This window comes from Lonchura striata, chromosome 1, assembly GCF_050655825.1.
Source record: "Lonchura striata isolate lonStrDom1 chromosome 1, ASM5065582v1, whole genome shotgun sequence".
NCBI classification, from domain to species: domain Eukaryota; kingdom Metazoa; phylum Chordata; class Aves; order Passeriformes; family Estrildidae; genus Lonchura; species Lonchura striata.
The window spans coordinates 102,486,927-102,506,263 of NC_140703.1; positions in this window are offsets into that span (position 1 = coordinate 102,486,927).

A 19,337-nucleotide genomic window follows, 5' to 3' on the forward strand; every position below is an offset into this window, starting at 1 on the left:
AGATAAGAAAATATAAACAACCTTGAAAACTCAATTTCACTCATTCCAGACCTCTTCTTCAGCTGCCCCACTAGGGGGAAAAGGCCTTTCACACTGCTGGGGTCTCGCCAGCTGACCCCGACAGTCTGTGAAACTGGGGCTCCCAGAGGCTGCAGCAGCCAAGTGCAGGACACACCTCAGTGGGTGGTGAGCCCTTGCTCCATAACTCTCTCAGCACCAGGGACCCCAGGCCAGAGGTGGCCTGTGCACCCTCGATGGAGACAGGTGCCAAGGCAGTCTGCCAAGGGACAGGGGTGGCTGCTGGCACAGAGGATGGAGATGGCCTCATCTACCTGCTGCTCTGGCCAGTCTTCTCTGGGCAAAAAGCACTTGTTTGGAAGGAAATTAGAGATATTTATCACTTAGGAACTATATTGGCTCCGTAATTCCTTGCTGGAAGAGGTAGTTTGTCAAGATAAACACAACCAACATAATTGGGTCCAATTTCTTTAAACGCACTACCCTGTATAATGAGAATAACTGAGGCCTTTTGCTGCCAGATTGTTGAGTCACAAATATGAAAGAAAAAAAAAACAGATAAACAAATTACTGAGGGGTTTAGGCTGGCTACTTTGGATCTATTTTTAAGCAAGACTTTAGCTGTAAAAATCTTGAGATTTAAGATTCTGCCTGTACCCTATGTAAATAGCAGTTGGCATTCTAGTGAAGTTCAGTATTCAAAATTCAAGGAATTGCTTTGGTTTGGGCTCATCCCTAGATATATTGTCAGCAGTTGTTGAATTTTTGCAACACTCACAGCATCTGCAGTAGTGTAAAGCACGTGAGCTCATGTTGGCCTTAAGTAAAAGTGGCAGCTATAGCAGCCAAGTGCTATTCACAGCATCAGCTCAGATAAGCCTCTCTTTCTTCCTCGAGGGCAGCCCCATTTCCTAAAAGTGCAAACCCACACAGTTTGCATGGGAGTGTGAAATACAAACTGCTGCACTGTAGCTGAAACACGCCCCCCTGACCCTCCGCTGCTTCTCGACTCCTCCAGCAGAGAAGGAGGGTGGCTTTGAACTGTCTTGTCTGAACAGCTCAGGGCTGTTTTGAGCAAAAACTGACAGATTTGTGAATATCCACAGAGAGCTCAGATATGACCCCAAGTGAGATTTCCTCACTTTTATAGACTCAGAGATGAAGGCAAAAACCATCCAGCCCATCTCTCTGCCATCACAGGTTTGTTTTCACTGTATTTCCTACAGCAAACATTGCATGAGTTGTCCTAGTTTAAGTCAAGGTGAAACTTGCCTGCCTGCATAAAGAAATGTTGCTTTTTTTCACAGCAGAATGGCAGTCTTGCTTTGCAGTGCCAACACAGATGTCACTCACCACTGGCAGCTCACACTGAGAGGCTGCAGCCTGAGGAGCCTATTCTTCAGACACAGAAGGCAGCTCTGAATCCATCCAACTATTTATTGCAATAAAGCTTTGATGTATTATATCTTCATTTCTTGATCTGTGAGCACTTCAGATGGTGAAAAGGACAACAGACACGCAGACATCCCCTCATGGCTCAAGCCCCCTCTCTGTCCCTTAAGGCTGTAGCAGCAGGGTATCACTACTCTTGAGGAGGCTTTTATTTCATCTGGGAGCAGAAGTAGATTCCATGGCACCACCAAAGCATCCATGGGGCCAGGTGGCCAGGATGCAACAGTCTGGCTCCTGCACCCACTGAGTTCCAGCAATCAGTCTTTGGTTTGCTACTATTTAAAGGCAGGCAGGAGTAAAATAGATTTGGAAACAAGTTATAATTTTTTACCCTGTGCTCACTGCACATCTGTACAAAAATGGGCTTGAGGGGGTCTGGGCCCACAAAGACCCTCTGGCCTCATTTGTGTGCCTATCTTTGGGTGCCACATGGCAAAACAAAGCTTGTCAGTGGTCCAGGGCACCTTCCTTGGCCCTGTCATGTGCCAAAGGGCTCTTCTGCAGCCATGGCTGGGGGCACTGCTGTATGCTGACAATGCATTCACACTCCCATAGGACCATTCACTCTTTCTGAATATTTGAAACCATGAAGAATACTATTTATTGATTATCTTTTACTGGCAGGCAGCAGGGGCACATAGTGGGAGTGAGAGACGGGTCTGGACTCTGCCCTCCTCCTCCTGCACCCCATGGTCAGGTGCCCCATGGAGACCTTTCCTACAGCAGGGAACCAAGGACAAGGGGAACTGGAGCTTTCTTCTGTCAGGAAGTGTTTGCAGAGCTCAGACTGACAGACAGGCACACAGCAAACGCTCCCAGACCACATAAATAAGCCGTCACTTTGAGTGAGTTTGCAACTGAAAAGCAAGCAGATTGGAAAATCATCTAAAAATAGTGGAGCAAAGATTAGCAGCACAAGAATCAGCTCAGAAGCATCAGGACACTCCTGGGCTTATTCAAATCACAAGTTCTTAAAGGAGGATTGCAAAGATGTTGAAATACACAGACAGCTCTACACACTACTTGGGTTTGCCTGGACTCCAGGAGAGCACGACGTTCCTGGGAAGTCTTAGCATTTTAAATGAGGGTTATGAAGAATTTTATTATAGTGGAAAGGAATATAATAATTTTCTCAATAAAAAAAAACTCCTTAGTAACCACTGTCTGGCACTTGGAGGCAATTCAGCCATCTTTAGCTGTCATTTCAGAAAACATGGCAAGAACAAAATCAAATTCATATTGCCTTTCATATCAGGAAAATTTCCCATTAATAATAGGTTTGTCTTTATGATGTGTGTCATGGAGTAAAATAATTTGAGCTATGTGGGGTTTTATGAGATATTCTAGAGGGAGAGTCTGCAGAAATTTCTGACCAGCTCCTCTCTTTACCTTCCTCTCTTCAGACCTCATTAAGAATGTCACAGTCTTCCAGTTTGTTTCAGATGCACTTGCATTTTCTCCCACCTTTCTGCAATCCTGTTTGGTTTGGGTTTGCTTTGGAATCATTATCCATTAAGTATTTATTACGTTATTGAACCAGCATGGGTCATATTTTCTTTCCTTTATTTTTCCTACTTTTTATAGTGCATTCATTAAAACTTGCATTCCTCGTTGTGGGAGTACAAAACCAACCTATAATACTAATTGCTGTTGCGAGATCTTGGTAGCAGAGCTGCATTTGTTCTCTCCCAAGCTGACACCTCTCTTGCAGGTCTCTGAGTCCTCACCATGGTAGCCTGGAGCAATGAGCTTGCCATGAGGTCCTTCAGAAGCTTTCCCCCTACAGCTGTAGAGGTTACTCAGCTGTCCAGACACTGCTCTGGTCAGTAAGGGCTTGGTGATGGATGAGCTGAACCAGAAGCTGCCTGCTGCTACAGGAGGGGAGAGCCTCTTTTCCTCCATCCTGGATCCCCTCTATGCTCTTCTCCAGACTCCAGTCTTCATTACCCACTCCCCACCTCCCTGACTCTCCTTGCACCAGCTCTGGCACTCGTCTGATTGTAAGGTAAACCAGTTTGGAGCAGTAAAATAGCAGATCTGTGATTCAGCTTGGGGTGCCTTGTGAAACCATACTTCCAGCTAAAATCACATGTGCACATTAAGCTATACCTGGACACAGTTTGCACCATAACAAGGAGTATACAACCTTTCATTTCTTAGAATTTGAATTATAAGTTCTGGAGGGTATGAAAAAACATGTCAGCAGTGGATATGAAACAGCTACTAGATTATACGACTACTAAAAGCCAACTTTTGTGTCATTTCTCCTGAGGTGGCATTTCAGTGGGCAAGCTTGGGCAGCTTCACCAAAATTACCCACTCCTGTTAGCAACACAGCTATTTTTCCTACTGGTTTGCCCCACAGCCTCGAATGGGTCATCCCTTTCAAGCCTCCTGTGTCTCCATCTGTTATCTGCTGTGCACCAGGCTTCTCCATGGGCTCTACAGCAGGCTGGGAACAGTGAGATGGAGATGGGAGATGTTGTAGTCCTTTTTCTTTTTTTGACTTGCCCTCATTGTCTCATGCACACCCTTAGTTCCCAGGAGGGAAAATGTCCTGAGCTCTGGCAGTAATTATTAAGAGCAAAGCAGATAAGCAGTTTCAGTAAGCTGAGCAGGGATCACAGGGCAAAGTGTGTACCTGGGAAGTTACAGAACTACTATTGAAAAGCACTTCAAAGATGAAACATGCTTCTTCATCATGTGTTCTCATTATTATGACCAGAGTTTCTATCTACAAAGGAACAATGGCACCTGCCAGGGCTTGCTATTGCTGTCTGTGTCACTGTCAAAGTAGGGGGAGTCAGGCTAGAGAGGCTGTGCTGGCAGCCAGAGCTGGGTGTGCTGCTCTGGCTGCACCACTGCTGTGCTGGGAGAGCCTTCTGTACCTCCGCTTAAATGGGGACAATGGTTACCTACAGTTTGGTCTCCTCGGTGCTGTGAGACCGCACTCATTAGCACTGGCAAAGTACACAGGCACCTGGATAAAAGGGAGAGATAAGCGCTCGGTTTCATTATTTGAAGACCCGGATCAAAGAACCAAGGGCAGCCTTGATTTACCACTGGAAGTACACCTGCAAAAAATGTCTGATTAGAAATCAAGCAATAAAACCACTGACAGTAAAAACAACAATGAAGGCATGAAAAAAGTTTGCAGCTGGTCAGCTGGAACACAATGAAACAAGGAAAGACACAAAGCAACCGCTGCGTTTTTCTGACACTTTTTTCCGACACTTTTTTCCATCTTGTTGCAAAGACTTTTAAAACAAAACAAACACTCCACAGGATATGTAGCTTGGGCTTTTTAGGTTTTTTTAGAGGAAAAAGCAGAAGGAAAGAGCAGAAAGGGCTTTCCTTCCCCTCTAATAATTGTAGCTTTTGGAGGAAGGAGGTTCTACGATGTTAATGATTGAACAATAAATTCCTGGTAGTTAAACAGGAATGAAACACAAATCTGTCTCTGCCTCTATTCTCTGCCACTCTGACAGCCAGAAAAGGTTGTCAGGTCTAAAGCCACCAATAAATATTGCCATTCCCCAGCAGCACACTGTAGTTTTCATGCCCCAGTGTCTCCAGGTAAGCACCCTCACAGAGTATTATGTACAGGCTGACATGTTTTATACATCCCCTCTAGTCAGTAGGCATTCACATTCCTGCAAGGTTAAGGAAGGGCATTCATTCCATCAGAGAGCAGTAAAAGGATGCAGAAAGGTAGGCCACAGTTATCCAGGATGGGAGAAGAGGTTGCATGGACCTTTCTGGAGAGCAAGCCCTGGGTTCTGGAGGGATCTGCACCCTGAGCTCTGAACCGCAGGCATGCCTCCACCCAGGCTTGGGGCAGGGGGAAGCCACCATTTCCCACCTCTAACACCACCCATCAGAGTGACACAACGAGTTTCCTACTTTGTGAGGTACCTCAGGACAGACATCATGAGCCACTGTCTGGAAAACAGCCAGCTAACAAGAAGGGAGAGGTGACAGGGAGCTGGAGCTGATGGTCACATAGAACATGAGCTGTAAATCAGAGCTGAGTGTTAGGGAAAGGGATTTTTCCCTTGGAGCAGCAGAGAGAGACACCCTTTAGCTTTACTCTGTCAAATGATCCAGCCTACTTCAGCCCTGTTTCAGTGCATTATGAAGGGAAGACTGAGGGGCTGGGGCTGTGTGAGTTCAGAGGGTTGTGTTAAAGATCCTTGCAGGACAGAGAGGAAGAGGCAAAGCATTCATGAAAGACAGCAGTCAGGAAATGTCATTGAATCACTCAGCAAATCTAGGAAACTTGTTTTGATTAAGTTTATAGAGAAACACTTAAAGAAAATAGAGGAAAAGAGACCACCAACACAGCAAATCCAAGTTGAGCTAATGGAAAGAAATGAGTTTTTATTCTAGCAAATATTGGTGGGGATGTGATTGAAACAACCCACTGAATCTAAACTCCCCCCTGCTTCAGGAAGCTGATCAAGCTCCAAATTTCCCTGCTGGCCTCAGCTCCTCTGAAGGGCCAACCCAAAGCCTTAGAGATGAACAGTGGGAACATGAAGAACATCAGGAGCAGATCCAGCTCCGTGTGGCTTTGGCTTGTGTCCCAGCAGACACAGTAAAATAGGGGAGAAATCAAACCTGTGGAGGCTGGAAAGGGTTGAGACACCAGTGGGGCTCCTCTCTTTCAGACCTTGCAGTCTGAAAGCAGGGTGCAGAGCTCTGCCAGGCTGCCTCAGCTCTCTTTATTGGACCTGGAGCCACAAATACCTCCACAGGATGATTTATCCCAACAACTTGAGGTGCATTTGTGCTATCAAATCAGTCCTCCACACTGACAACATAATAATTCATGCTGAGATCCACCCCAGACACCATCTAAAATAAGGTTCAAGAGGAATGTTGGCCATTGCTAACAGGACAGTTTGCCCCACACCTTCAGGGCCTGTCCCCCAGCACTGTTGTATCCCTGTACACATTGCAGGCTCACAGTACCAAGTCTTAGCATCCCATCACAAAAAGCTGCTGCGACCCTGATGCTCATCCCCTTGTGGAGCAAAAAGGGGATCTTGTCCTTTCACGTGACCATCTTTCCACAGAGACCATAGAGAGAGGGCACATGGCATCCTCAGAGCAAACTCCCTGCTTGCTGATGGTGAGCACTAATTGACACCACTCCTACCCAAAAGGGTCAGAAGCTGTCAATGGGCAGCCATTCCAGCAGCATTGCAATGCTCTTTATTAGAGAAGCATTCCTGTGGTGCTTAAAGGAACTGTTTCTGAAACTAATAGCACCTAGAAAGTGTCTGTCCTTGGTATTGCAGAAAACCCCATTCTTCATCCACAGAAGTTCCTGCTCAGCAAGAGTCAGTATGGCTGGGATTTCAGACCTTCCTGGAAGAGGTGCGTTTTTTATGGAGCCAACCAAAGAAACCTTCCACAAGCAATGGCATCAAGGCTTCAATGATGATGAGTAAACACAGGGGATGAACTGGAGAGGATATGAAAAGAGGGTGGTTGATCTGCAATTCCTCTAATTGAAAAGCTGATGGATTTTACTGTGTGATGGTTTTACTAGAGACCAATAAATTGCAATTGTATTGCCAGGAGGAAAGAAAGCTCTCTAAATGTTTCCTGTACCAGATGGGACTAAATAAGTTGTGTCTATGGGAGGGGAAGGGTGTTCCTTGCAGGAAGCTGTGCTGCTCCAACACTGAGCAGCCAAGCCTTCCAACACGTGGGGCATGTCAAGGCTGGGCAGTATCAGTGTTTCTGAGTGGGTCCCTTCACACCCAGCTTACCCAGCCTTTTGAACACAGCTCAGTGAGAAGGGAGAACAGCTGGCTGAGAAAAAGGATGCAATAAGAAATAAATTCCTAAAAATACTGGACACATATATAACTCTCTCCCACTGCAAAACCATCCCTGCTCACTACCTCCCCACACTACTGCTAAACCAACCAAAACCAAAAAGAGATTATATTTCAAGAAAAATAAAGTAGCATAATTAAGTAGGTTACCATACACAGCATATTTTCAGGAAATTACAGTGCAGTAAGTTACTGTAAAAACATGAGATACATGTGCTTTTAATGACTACCTGCATTTGTACCTTTATCTTGTGCCAAATTTGGCAAAAGCAAGATAGCATCCCCCTCCCAGCTGAAGGTAAACTTCCTCACCTTAATGGAGGATTAAGAAAGTCCCCCCTAGGGCCATGCTTATGCCACTCTGCTCCTTCTGCCGCAGCTCTGTGGGTCTGCCAAGAGCTGAGGGTGCTGCTGGATCTGCTCCCTCCTCAGTCTCTCTGTCTCTGATGTTAGCAACAGGTTATCAGTGTTGCAGCCATTTTTAATATCTGCTTTAAAAAAGACTATTATTGAAACAATGTGTAGGCTCTTAGTTAAAACATAGCATTTTTGTGTGAATTTATATTTCTTCTGAAGTTGATTTCTCTCTCAGCTTATATTACTTCCTAGATGCAGTGCCTTTCACTGAAGAATATTACTTTCATGGTGCACCATGTGCATTTATACTCCAGCTGCTTGTAGCAGACACTGTGTAAACATGTCAGAAAGAACAGTCCCTCCACATGGTTAAGAATAAAATTCTTTCAGGATTTCAGGTCCTGACAGGATTTGAGTCAGTCTCTTCTATGGCCTAAATTTATGTGTATATAGCCAGAGGTGGAAGAGATCTGTTTCTTCTTACATGCTTATTATTCCCCTCAAAATTAATATGAATGAAAATCAATCAGATCATTCATCAGATCTGATAAGTTCTGTGTGACACAGATCACATCTGAATAAGCAGTAGCTGATAAAATACCGTTATTTTAAAACAATGGCAAGTTCTCTTTTATAGTATCAGATCTCCTTTTATGCACTTTCCACCAACATTAAAGTAGATGAATTTTATTATATTTTGTTTGTTTTGCTTTAGGGGGGTTGTTGTTTTTGTTGTTCTTATTTTGGGGTTTGGAGTGTTTTGGGGTTTTTTGTTGATTTTTGATTGTTTGTTTGTCTGTTTTTGCCATAAAAAGCCTGTAAAATAAAAATCATGTGAAAACTTAACTGATAGTCATCACCTGGGGACTCTCACTAGCAAGGCTGGTGGTAGAAGACTAAAACCTCTTTTATAATCTTGGAAATTGTTTCTGGTCTGAGAGAGAATAGATATGAATTCTATGGCCAATTACATGGATCACATTTCAGGTAATAACCAAATTGTAAACAGTCCCATAGTTCCTATCTAATTCATGAGTGAGAAAATAGCTGAACTGTGAAAGCAAAGTTGCAGGTTTCCACATTCCCTTCCCAGTTTTGTGTGACAGCTAGAAGAGGAAAGCATTGGTCTTGATTACAAATACAAGACACAGCCTGCAAGAGCAGCACAGAGTTTCTAAGCCTGGATGGGAATACTGTTAATTTTCATGGAGCAGTATTTTCAATGCTCAACAGTTTGATCTTTTGTCCATTTTGCACTGGCCTCTTTTTTTTTTTTTTTTTTTTTTTTTTTTTTTTTTTTTTTTAATTTTCAGATAACCTCTATAAATTAGGAACCCCTCACCTATGAGTACAGAAATATAAAAATATTAATGATTACCAGATGAGAACCAGATGAAGGACACTTGAGCCAAATATTTACATCTCTGTGACAGAGATCTAGCCAACATAAGCACATAATTTGCATCTACATTTTTGGCACCTAATGAAATAGTCTTTTTAAAGTAACCACCTTATTTCCCTATTGACAAGTATGTCTTTGAAGGTCTCCCAAGGAAGTATGCTCAGTGGAACAGAAGCACCTAAATTTCTCTGCATCAGATGAACAGGAAACTCTGGCAATATTTGTCTGCTCTCAGGGCACCTATTTGTGAGTGGCTGGAACCTCTCAGTGACTGACCAGGAAACCTAAACTTGTTTTAGCAACCACCTGCAGCCTGGCCTTCCCTACCTGTTTGCTGAAATAAAATGGTGTTTAGGAGATTGCATGAATGTACAGACACAAAAAGTTTTGGCAAATCAATGTTAGTTTTAAATATGTCAAAATTCAACTGCTGAAGAGAGCACCCTAACTGATACCATCATGTTTACATGCATTATTCTTTTTTTCCTTTCACAGCCAAGAAGCTTAAAATACTCAAAAGCACTAATTGAAAGAGAGGGGGTAGTCATTACTGCCTTTTATGCCCACAGTTGTCTATTTAAATGCCTATTTATGTATTTATAGGACAGCCCAGCAAAATACACACAGACACACAAACGTGCAGACCTGTATATTCATATTGCTGAAATTACATAGCAAGTCTGGAGATTAAACCAGAAATAGAATTCAGATCTCTTGATGCAAACCCTTTTGCTTTACCCATTTGAGAATAGATCCCCCGAGCTTCACAGACTGTCAGATTAAAATGAAAGAGGAAAAGAATCACAGAAACTTCAAATCAAAGCATGAAATTGAAAATCTGTCAGATCCATAAAATGAAAATTCTCTCCAAAGAAAAATTCTGACACAATCATATTTTCTCATTAAATTGGAACTGGAAATAAGTCATACTGAGGAAAAAAAGAAGAATATTAAGAAAAAACTCTCTAGAACAGCATCAGCCACTTCAGTAAGAGTCTGAAGGGTTTTGACAAGTACTGTGTCTAAGCCAAAAAACCCCAGGGCTAGATCTTCCACAAAAATCAGAAAACTTAAAGGGACATTGTCAAAGTTTGTAGACCAAACATTTGAGCTACTTTAAACTCAGAGTAATACAAGAGAATTCATCTTTTTCTTTATTAAAAAGAACAGCTGAAAGATATTTATGAAGAATATGGTGACATAGTTTGCATATTTATTTTCTAACTAAGGATAATAGGCCATGCAACTTCTTTTTTTTTTTTTTTTTTTTTGCCTGGTTTTAAAGCCTTGCTTACATGTAGGTTGAAAGATTACTTTCTAATTAAAAATTAGCATTATTCTTTTTCTTGTGCTCATACCGAGAAAGTTATGGAGAAAGTCAAATGAAAAAAAGTAAGTTAAAATGGGACACAGAGAGGGGGCAGGAGGGGGAAATGTTTATTTTTAAGTGCAGCATGGCATCATTCTGTTATAAAAATCTGGTGCAACTCATTTTCTGAAGTGCTGAGAACCTACAGATCCTTTGAATTCATCAGATCTGAGCACTCTGCTGGCTCCTGGGGAAATCAGGCTGCATTTTTTTAGCTCCTCAACCCGGCAAGAATTTTTTGTCCAGTTAGCATATATGGTTATTGCAGCTGGAGTTAAAGTGACTTCATGGTGGCTTCATTGTCTGTGCAGAGCTTAGTGGCTGGATATCTAAATGAGATAGCACAGATGTAATTAATCTGCTTAAAGATGAATAAAGACTAAAGCCAGCAGTGTGAGATGATCACTTGGCTCCAGTTAATGGAGGAAACAGGTACTTAGTGGGCACAGGCCATCCCTGGCAAGCCCAGCACACAAACCCAAGTGCCAAAGCATTGAGGAACCTGTGTGCAGCCAAACCACTGCAGGAGGTCACAGTGCATCCCATTGACTTACATTAATATCCTTCTGGGTTTTGATGTGCTTGCTGTAGCATTTTCTGCAACATCTGTAAGGAGGGTCAGTACCTCAGATATACACCTCAAAAGCCACTAGGCTAAACAAGATTATATAAGGGTTTTAAAATTACAGTATTGCTAAATAGTCTGACAGCATGCAGTTGGTCCAGTTGTTACTGTTTAATTAGTAAATATGCAAAACAGCATTTGCACTGGTTGGTACCTTGCGTATTTATCCACATTTTCCTTGGGATCCTTTTTCCACTTCTAGAACAATTCAGGTTGTGAACCCATTTACATTGTGGGGACATTTATCTAAAGAAGACCAAAGCCTTCATATTAAAATAAGACCTGTGGTGGGATGTTGCATCTTGGGATTCCAAGGCTTCTGGGTCTTTTTTGCCTTCTTCACTGAGAACAGTTTCCTAGAAGCTTGCCTGGCTCCTGGCCAAGAGTCTCTGTCTCTACAAGTGGGTCTTCAAAACAAGAGCTGGAGGTTTAAGCAGCCTCCCTGTTTCCCATGGCAGCTTCAGCCTGCAGACATCAAGGTGATGTGGATGTGGCCTGAAGAGCCATCTGGCTGGATCCTGTAGTGAATACTCAAGGGAAGCAAAGCTGGGCACTGGAGAGGCCATTGCCAAGCTGGTGTCCTTCATGTGGCCAAGGGACAGCTGAGGGGATGGCTGACATCGACAAAGAGCTGTGCAGCTCAACTCAAGGAGTACCTCTGAGCATTGAGAGGGAGGTCTTCACCTTTTTAAGTCCAAACCCTATTGCCAGGCTGTGTGAGAAGGCAAAAACACTGCCCAAAGCTGTGACAAAGCAGTGAGGTGCACCAGCAGCAGCTCCTTGACCCATAGCACTTCAGAGACACAGAAGATCACTGCAGGCTTAGCACACAGAGATCTTCTCCAGGGAGCTGAGACTGACTGACACCCATCCCCTTGGTTTCCAGTCTCAGATTCTCAAAGGACATGCCTTTTGCTCCTGGGAAAACTGATGGAGGTCTTGTTCCTGCCTCTCTCAGAGATGTAGGCTTCAGTCAATCACTCAGAGAGAAAGTACTTCCAAGAAAAGATCTCTCAAGTTTGAAGCTGTCCCACTTCACATGTAATCAGTAAATATTAATTAGGCAAGGAAGAGAGGTAAAAATAACCCCCTCACCATGGAGACTTTTTATGAAATTTACAGATCATTTTTTTGAAGTGGCGCCTGGATCCTCTTTCTTCTCACTAAATAAATATCAAATTCTCTGTGATGGGAAGAAGCTATTCTTCCCTGCATGGTCCATTTCAAGGCAGGGATTAATTTGATTTCCTCAGGCTGTTTGAGGATGAACTGAATGCAGATCCAGTATTTTTGGGGTGGTCTTCAAAAAGTGACTCTTTCCACCCCATAGCTAAAAGGCAGCCATAGAGCTCTCCTCCTTTCCAAAGCAACTGGTCGTATTCTTTGCCCACTCAACTCTTGTTTGGAAAAACAGGAAACAAAAAAGAAAAAAAAGAAGGGTGGGCCAGAGTGGAGGACCAGCTGTAACCAGTGCTGCTTCTGCTTCTAAGAAGCCTTGTGAAGGGATCTTACACATAGAGTTCAGCTTGTGGGCTCCTAACCAGTGCCAGCTGGGAGGATTTCTTTGCTCTGTGAGTATTTGAGGAGAGTGCTTGGTAAGTCCCTGTCCTAGACCCAGTCAGGCTGTTTTCCTCAGCTGGTAAGTTCCACATTTACAAAGGAACATGGATTCCACCTGAAATTACTTCCTTCCTCTGTGAGGAGAGAATGATATACTAAAGACCACATTTTTCCCAAATGCAATTCCATCTGTAGAGACATGGACATGGATCGAGACATAGCTCACAATTCACACAACAGCACAAATACATTTGTTTGTGTGGACCTAATTATCAAGACAGATTTGGAGGATAAATTCAGAAAAGTACAGAGCGATATTTTCATGGACATTTTTATATTGTCACCTTTGTTAAACGGGCATTAATTTCCTGATAACCAAAAAGTGGAGATCAACTGAGATGTCTTGGTTGAAATAAAAAAAAAAACCCCAGACATCCATGGTTTGTCAAGTTATGCTGGAAAAATAGCAAAGAATGACAAGAAAAGGGTAGCTGAGTCTGAAGCCAGGGAATGCAGAGAAACCTGGATTTTCTAAACCTTAGGAGTATGTAAGGATATACTTCAGTCATGCTGTTGTAGTTCAGCAATCCTATCTATGGCTCTTGCAGTAAAAATATATGAAAGAAGTAGCAAAGAAGGTACTTGGACTTTAAGAGGGTCTTGAATAAAGTTGACTGAGAGACCAAGAGATAAATTGTGCGGATCTTTGGAAACGGGTTTATTTAATTTAATATTAATCTGGATCTATTGTTTTTCTCCCCTCCCTCATCTGTCACTGGGATCATTTGCATAAGGTTTGCCAGGGACCTCTGCATTGCTGCCAGTGAGCAGCCCATGGTGCTGTACTCCCAGTGGGATGTGAAACGAGTCTTGACTCCCAGATGATGGGAGAGGAGCTGTGGCAGTGTATGTGGTGTCATCCACCTCTCTGCTGCATGCAGAAGGATCCTTTATGACATTATAATTATTTATCAGTAATTAACAGCATACTGCAGACACAAGGGAGAAGAGCAAACCTACCGTGTAAAGCTGGATTTTTAGAAGTATTTTTGGCTTCTGGAACTGTTAGGATTTTCCTGTGGGGGCAGGGATCCCTGCAAAGGGGATTTAAGTCTGCTGACAAATCTGGTTTTTTCTTTGTCTCTCGAGGAAGAGGCTGGGAAGCTGTTATGGGCTTTAGAGGGTCTGTTCATTTTAATGTGATTTTAATTGATTTCTTTGAAGAAACACACCAAAATCCACATGTTGATCTTGACCTAGTGCTCAGTGTTTAGTCTTCAGTTAGGGAAGTCACTGATTAGGGTGAGTGGGAGCAGAGCTTACATGATGATTTTTATGCAAAATTTCTGTAGTAATAGATATACACAGAATTACTATACATGAACATTTCTTTTAAAATATTATGCAGTAACAGAAGACACACAACCAGAAAACACAAATCATTCTGTGTTTTCCTCTTCTGAAACAAAATATGATAATAACTCTTGAAACATTTTCTCGGTTAAAATAGAAACTTGCTGCTCAGCAACAGGGTTTCACCATCCAGAATTATAGTCCAGTTCCTGCTGGTGAGAGTGGGGATGACAAAAAGGTCTTTAAACCCCTCTGTAGTCAGCCAACAGAGTTCAATACTCCAGGAGTCTAAATGCCTTTGGATTTTCAGACTTGTAGCTGCAGAAGCCATGTGGTTGTTGGTCTTGGAGTAGACCAACCTATTCGGTGCACAGCCCCTGTGGTCAGCATGTGCTTCCTTTGCTTACAAGAAAAACTGCAGTTCAGATTTGGGGTCTATCAGGAGCCTTGACAGGATCCCATAGGAAATGCTGTGGGACTCAAAGGTAGGATTTTTTGCTACTCTTTGGTTTAACACTTACATAAGGTAAGCATCTCACTTACCTTGCACCACCTTCCAAGGAAGGTGCTTTCCTTGCAAGTCAGAATATTCCAAAGAGGGTAGAAATTTATATAATAACCCTCCAGCTGTGGGACCCCTTGGGTAGCCACACTGCTCACAGGTGAATCCCACAGCAACACACACACCACAGGACAGCCACTGTGACACCATGTCATATAGGCACGTGTGGGAGGATGCTGTGGTCCGGAGAGAGCCCACAGAGTTCTGCTTCCAAGGATTTCACTTCTCAATCCTTCGAACAATAATTGCACTCACTGCCAGCCAAGAAAACACTGTGCATGCTCCAAAATGGTAATGGATGTTAGCACTGGAGACGGTCTAATGCTCCTTTCATTGGCTCAGGAAAAATAAATATGAAAATATTTTTGAACTTTTTATCCTAAATTGCCACAGACTGAGGCAAAAATTTTGGCATTTGTTTTTGTGTGGGTAGACCTCTGCAAATGTCAGGCGTTGAGGAGGTTTCTGCACAGCTACTGAGCTGAATGAGACCATTTGAGAGGTCACAACTTCCAGTCCTCCTGCAGAACTTGAAACACAGGCTCTACTTTTCTGTACAGGAAGCAGTTCTTCTTAGCCAAGGAGGCTGTTCACAGTACAGGAGTTTAAACATGGGTGTAAACTTCTGCATGACCAGGTCAGAAGTTACTATGTGAGTGGCTGGTGTGTTATAATTTGCGATAGTTAAGAGAAGGACTTAGAGATAAAATCACAGGTCTAACATAAAGGATTATTCAACAAAACAGAGACAAATGGGGAATTATTTTTATTTTATTGTATTTCTCAGTGCACGAATTATTAAAGGACTCTACATTTTTGATCATTTTCCCACAGTCATTTATAATAATCTCTTGGAAGAATCAAACTAAAACGTCAGTCCTCACAGGAAAAATTTGCCAACTCATATATTTGTTTTGTTAGGTACAGTTGTTCATATGGGTTCAAGACAATGCCACAAAATGAAGTTTACATCTGACCTTTGAGAAGTCAAAACTGGTTTGGGGAAACTGCATATAAAATAGTTAAAATGTTTTCCCAAAGTGTATCCCTAAAGCAGGTACTGAGATGGTAAATCCAGCAGTTACAGTGAGTCCTCTACATCAGACTCAAGTCTGCAGTTGCATTTTCGAACCACTCAGGGAGAAAAGAACAACCATGTTTTACCAATATGGGTCAGAAACACTAATTAGCTGGAATTGTTTCTCATGATCAGTAACTCAGCAGTTCTCCTTCTGCCTCTGTTAGAGAACTGAGTTGAAGAGTTGCTGCATTAAAATAGCAACAAACAACATCCAAATTCTAAACACCAGTGAGGCTTAAATTTATCTCCCGTAGTGCTTCCTTGTGACAGTGGCGATGACAGCGTCGATTAGATAGGGCTGGCACTTCACACCGTGTGTCACTCCTCATTATCTGATGAGAGTCCCTGCAAGAGGCAGGTGCTGGGGAATGAAAGATTAGGTGCAGCTCGTGTAATCAGGCTAAATCCCTCACTACCTCCACTGAGTGATAACAAAATATAAGCAGCTTTCTCCTTTCCACAAATTCTTCCCCACTTTTGCCGTGCTCATGAGTCTGTGGGTGTACTTACCCCAGCTCACGGCAGAAATCAGTGTTTCCAGGGTCAAGGTGGTTCTGGACTGCAGACCTGTATTCCAGACAATTTCTGTTCTCCCAGGAATGTGTACAGTCCTAATCATGCAGCCTTAAGCCAACCTGCAGAAGTGCCACTCCCTCCCTTCCGTGCAGATGTTTGAGCTTTTCTTCCTCAGTTTCAGCAGATCCTCTTTAATTCTCCCTAATGACTCTCTCACTCTCCAAAAATAAATAAACGGATTTTGCAACTGAATGAATGTAATGAAAAAGCAAGGTGTGAGGCTTGGAGACATAGACTGGATTTTGACACTTGCTGCAATTTTCTAATGCCTCTTAGTGTGCTAATCAATGCTTGGCAGCATTGCTACTAGAAATGAAGTTCCAGTGATGATATCTAGAAAACTTCATGGAAAAAAGGCAGTCATCTTTCAGTGCCAATTACTGCTGAGAACTTCTTGGGCTTTTTGCACACTTTCAGAAACAAATCACTCCTCAGATTTGAAATGAGAACACTGTCTTTTTGGGAGAAAGCCAGGTCATGCTGAGTAAGACTCAGACACCTGGCTGTGGGAGGAGAGTCATGTATGCTAGACACAGAAAATAAAATACAGAACTAGCTTTGGGTAGGAATCAACAACCACTTGCTGCTTTCTTGGAGTGTCCATAATGGAGATTGTCTGCAATCACTTCTTCTATAGAAATACTTGTGGGAAGCCATGAAGGTGGCAACTGGAGTCCATGCATGAGAAATTACAGACCACAGGGAAGTGGATGGGCAAACCCGGAACATTCTGTACTTGCCAGAGGCACAGATGCAGGTTACAGCTGGTGAAATGGCCAGTGTGATGAAAGTAAGAGTTTCACTGGAGGGCTGTGATGTTAAAGAGGAACAGGAGCAGAAAATACTTCTGTCTATCAAACAAAACAGCCTAAAGCCAGTGAGGGAGAAGCATAGTGGTGTGTGGGGAAGGTAAAGAACAGCACAATGGTGGTGGCCAGAGGCATTCAGAATCACTGGCCACAGTCAGCACCTGTGGGCACCCCTGCTCTGTTGTGCCAAGAGGCTCCCACACCACTGACCATAAAGTTTAATCATGGCTGGGTGAAGCACTGGAGGATGCACTGTGGAAGGTTCATGCTGCTGAGAGCTGAACCCCAAGCTCATTTTGACTTTTTTGTCATACTAAATGTTTATCTGTAAGACCCACATGGCCACTGCTTGGATAGATGGTCCCCACCATGCACTGGTGTGACACTGTGGTGGCAGGCAGAAGTTTAGCTGCCTGGTTGAAATGCCTGCCTAAGCATGCCAACCTTCCCAGGAGCTCAGCTGTGCCAACAGTCTCCTTCCAGAGACTGAAACCTAGCCAGGGGCTCCTGTTCTCTGCTGGTGTTCTGGATATTTGGCTGAAAGAAAAAAGGATATTCCTGTTTTACCCTCTGGGGAAGTAAATAACTACACTTGGTACGGTGTTGAGCCTGAGCCATGATTTGGGAGGAAGAAGATTTTTCCATGTCACTCTGAGTCACCCCATGCCCCATTTAGTGGGCTCAGAGGAACATCTTCCCCTCTCCAGCAAGAAGCCATGGCCTGCTCACTGGGAGGCAGGCAGGATTTGGCAACAGCTGATGCAAACTTTCCCAGACTCCAGGGAATAACATTTAGTCATACAAAAATCCCAGTTGGATCCTTCATACTTAAACCCCTGCCCTCTGCAGTTGAAAAGTTAAATTGGGAAAAATGGCTGGATGACAAAGTAAGGAAAATATGGTACAACAGTCTTAATTTTATTTTTAACAATTGTCACTGTTGAAGTAATACTGGACATAACCCTTATTTAGTACTGTACTGTTTGATCTTTGTGGTTACAAAACATGTGTTTCTGTACTGAAGACGAAAATAGGGAAAAAACATCCACTGCTGACTGTCTTCTCAGGAATGGTACTTGAGCAAGAAGAATGCATCAAGTCAAACATGTGTTTTTATAAATTGAAATTTCTTCTTTTTTTGTTTTCTTGCATTGAAATCCAGTAATTTCTACTCTGCCTAATTGTTTTTCTGTGTGACAATTGTAACCATGCTGAGTATTTTTAGTGTTGTGCTAATTGCATCTGACACACAAAAAGAATATTACCTGTTTGGCATTTATTAAATGTCACTGGTTTTCCAGCCTTGCAACCTGACCCATCAGCTGAACACCTCTGAGCTCCTCTGAACCCTTGCAAGGCATTTGGCCAATTACTGCAACCTTCTCTTCTGCATGTGCAACCACTGTGATACCAGAATAATCCAAGTCTTTGGAAACTGTGCTTAGGCTAGGCCTAGGAGAAGAGAGGAACCACTTTTGCACTCAGGCATACTTGTTACTGATCAACCTGTAAAAATGACTCCTGAAACAATCTCTGAAACAGGGAAGCGTTACTGCTCCACTTTTCTAAAATGTCACATGCAAGTACATAGATTCTTCTGATGACACGATAGTCTTATATACAAAAGACAGTTACCCACCACTGTAGAAAAGCAGACTAGCAAGCAGACATATAAATGTCCCAATATACAAATCAGCAAGTAAAGCCCCTTTTCTACTGTCAAGAGGTGGAATAGGTAGATCTCCACTAATCAGGGCCTTATTTCACTTCCATGTCATGATCCTAAAAGTAAATGTTTTTCCAGGATAAGTAATGGAAATGTTCAAAAGCCAGAGTATGGGAAAGGTAATGATAGTTTTGTCTGCACAGGAAGCTGTCTTCTCTCCAGGTATGAAAATATATCAGATAAATGAGTATTTGACCACTCACAGCTTGATGTCTTTCTGCTACTCCAAAGATTCAGTGAGTAGGAAAAACATCCAAGTCTTGAGCAGAAGTCACAATGTGTTCACATGAAAGTCACTTTTACAATGAGTTGTATGGATACACAGAATCTCTATCCCACAAACAGATGTTTGGGATCTTGAACAATGAGCTGTGGCTCAGTGTTCATTCTCATTACATGAGCATGGAAATCCCAGAGGAACTGGGAGCTGGCAGTTGTCATAAGCTTTGTGGCATGTCCAGTGGAGGCAAAGAATCTGTAAGTTTCTAGTGGCCTCTTATAAAGCTGTGGAAGAGAAAAACAAAATCAAATCCATACAAGAGAGTAGTAGAGAGGGTAGATTTTACAAAAATTTTCTAAAAAGGTTCTCAAGACTAAT